General features: G+C 39.5%; 1 protein-coding gene across 1 annotated transcript in view; it reads right to left on the bottom strand.

The window, feature by feature from the left end:
• The window catches only part of DIS3L2 (DIS3 like 3'-5' exoribonuclease 2), a 386191-nt gene that overhangs the window by 351886 nt on the left and 30985 nt on the right, over positions 1-3320 (bottom strand). The window lies entirely within an intron of this gene.

Genomic DNA, 3320 nt, shown 5'->3' with positions numbered 1-3320 from the left:
CAACATGGTGAAACCCCATCTCTACTAAAAATACAAAAATTAGCTGGGCATGGTGGCGTGCACCTGTAGTCCCAGCTACTCAGGAGGCTGAGGCAGGAGAATTGCTTGAACCCGGGAGGTGGAGGTTGCAGTGAGCCAAGATTGTGCCACTGTACTCCAGCCTGGCATCAGGCGACAGAACAAAACTCTGTCTCAAAAAAAAAAAGAATACAGAGTAATTCTTTGTACCATTCTCTAATCTCTTTTATAGGTCTAAAATTATGTTTTTCAAAAGAATCCAAGTCTAATTATAGATTATACCTGTTTTACTGAATTACATTTTTTCTCATGCTAAAGCCAATTCCTAAGAATGTAACAATTTTAACATATCCCCTAACATGGAATACAAATGACGCACGAAATAAATGAAGTTCAAATAATCAATTAAAGGCCATGTGGACTACAAGATCATTCCATCCTGTCTCATATGAGCCAAAACAGATTTATTAGCTGCAAGTTCAAATAAAGTGATCTCAAATGAGAGTTATGTCAGTAAAAACACTGCCTCTTAACAGGTCAGCAGTGACTTTACTCACTTATATTTTACAAAATATTTTGAGGATTTAAAAGATTAAATGTCCTGAAAGGGACAACAGCCCAGCACTTTTTGCAAACACAGCTGTTGGTTAAAGCTCTTGAGAAAAGAAAAGCTCTGGAATAGAAATCAGTTGTAGGAAGAGATAATGGTTATAAAACATTAAGCAAATTTTAGAATCTTCATTAATCTAGTAGCTGACTTGTTCTAAACCTTTGCTTCCTTACTATATGCTAGGCTTGCTTCAGGCCCTAGGCATAGAGCAGTAACCATGACAGACCAGGTCCCTACTCTCATGATGCTTACAGTCTACGGGGAGGAGACATACATTAAGCAAGTATACAGGCAATGAAATGGCGAGGAGGCAGTGGCCAACAGGGTGGGAAAATGGACACTACTTTAGTTTCAGTCATCAGCAAAGCCTTTACCGAGGAAATAACACTGGCACTAAGGCCGCCATGTGGAGGTCACAGACTAGAGTCTCCTAGACAGACAGTATGACAAGTATAAAGACAGAAAAAGAGAAACAATCTCAGCACGTTCAAAGAACTTTAAAATGAAAAGCCTCCACAGTCTATGTATAGTAGTAAAGAATCAGTTTTATATTAGGTGTGACAACAGCATTTTGACTACATGTGAAAATGTTCATATTGTATAAAGATATGTACATAAATGATGTCAGGATTCCTTTCAAGTATTTCAGCAAAAGAAAGATAAACATGACAAATGTACAAAAATTATTAAATTTGGGTTATGCAGTATTCTCTCAATGCACTATTCCCTCTACTTTTATATGATTGAAATTTTTCATAATTTTTAAAAATTCCATATAATAGAGGCTTCACATTAAAACTGATAATACCTCATATATTCTTTCTTTTACTTTTATACCCCAGCTCAGCTCTTACCTATTCAGTTCTTCCTTCTGTTGACCTCACCTGAGATATACACAAAAGCTTTAAAGATAAGTACATACAGGATAGGTCCTACATTCTATGACTGAATCCAGTTTCTGTGACAGATACAGCTAATCTATCTAAGGCAAGGTTGGAAGCTGAACAGTATTAAAATAAGAGAGCATAAAATAAACAACCACATACTGATGAACAAGAAGTCACTCTTCCTGAGAAAAACAGGAATTGCCTGGACCAAAGACCATCCTCCCAATTCCACGGGGATTACTCTGGCAAAGACATCCTAATTGTGAAATCCCACTGTCAATTTTCAGTCTTGATCTTACTTGACCTTGTTGTAGCACTTGACACAGTCGAACATTCCCTTCCTGCTTGAACTACTCTACTTGCTTGGCAGATGTGAGAGCAGTGATGACTGTGGTTCTTCCTTTTAAGGACAAGTGTCAATACCACCGCCCCTCCTGAGAGACAGAAGAAACTTTTGTCCCAAGTGACCAATTTTGAAGAAGCCAGGAGTGAGTCCCTTCTGGGACCCAATAATCTATACTTTATTGAATGGTTTGGAAGCTATGTGTCAGAAATAGAAATCTTCTATTTCAAGTAACATAGTGGAGTCAATATCTGAAAAACCTGCTGATACTGAATTACTATAACTGCTAAACAAAGTATTACCAGTTTCTTTTAAAATGCATAGTTGAGTCCTCAAGAAAGAAAAGAAAATCCCCAGGAGCGAAAAATCAAGTGGGAGCTAAAAAACAGAAAAAGTAGAAACTGAGGCTACAGAGATCCTGGGAGCACCTTCTGGTGTTAGTATCAAGAGTGGTTTAAAGCTGCAGAGGGACAGAAGATTCTAAGGCCTTGATGATACCAAATGTAGAGAGGTGGAATTGAGCCCCTTGAAAAAAAAATCAAACCCTTGAAGGAGAACAATCTCAGTTAGATAATAGGCTGGAAAAAATACACCTGCTGGTGAAGGGGAAAAAATCACAAGTCTCTTTGATCTAAGCTCCATAGGAGAGTCTCCTCTTAACATTCAGAACCCAATATTGCAGTCATACAATAGAGTCCAGCTAACTAACCTCAAGCATAGAAACGAATTTAAAGTGATCCTAGATTGGTAGCACCCATAGCTGAACCAAAAAACCCTCTCAGAACTATTTACTTCAGAATATGCCTATAGTCAAAAGCCTGCTAAATCCTTACAAAACACCTAAGGAAAGAGCCATCATGATTGACCGTCCAAGAAAAAAAATAGCAAAGTGCAGTACAAAATCACTTCAGGACTTAAAAAAAAAAAAAAAAAGACAAATATAGAATATTTTTTAACTATATATATAAAGAAATAAAAGGGCCAGCTGCAGTAGCTCACACCTGGGAGACCAAGGAGGGCAAATCACTTGAGCCCAGGAGTTCAAGACCAGCCTGGGCAACATAGTGAGAAACCGTCTCTACAAAAAATTAGCCAGATGTGGTGGCATGCACTACTTGGGAGGCTGTGGTGAGAGGATCACCTGAGCCCAGAAGGTCAAGGTTGAAGTGAGCCATGATCGTGCCACTGCACTCCAGCCTGGGTGACAGAGTGAGACCCTGTCTCAAAAAAAAGAAAGAATGAAAGAAAAAATAGCCGGGCGCAGTGGCTCAAGCCTGTAATCCCAGCACTTTGGGAGGCCGAGGCGGGTGGATCACGAGGTCAAGAGATCGAGGCCATCCTGGTCAACATGATGAAACCCCGTCTCTACTAAAAATACAAAAATTAGCTGGGCATGGTGGTGCATGCCTGTAATCCCAGCTACTCAGGAGGCTGAGGCAGGAGAATTGCCTGAACCCAGGAG

Source organism: Cebus imitator, unplaced genomic scaffold, assembly GCF_001604975.1.
Source record: "Cebus imitator isolate Cc_AM_T3 unplaced genomic scaffold, Cebus_imitator-1.0 Scaffold592, whole genome shotgun sequence".
In the NCBI taxonomy this organism is placed as follows: domain Eukaryota; kingdom Metazoa; phylum Chordata; class Mammalia; order Primates; family Cebidae; genus Cebus; species Cebus imitator.
Note: the sequence above shows the minus strand (reverse complement) of the source record. Positions and strands in the feature narration are given on the sequence as shown.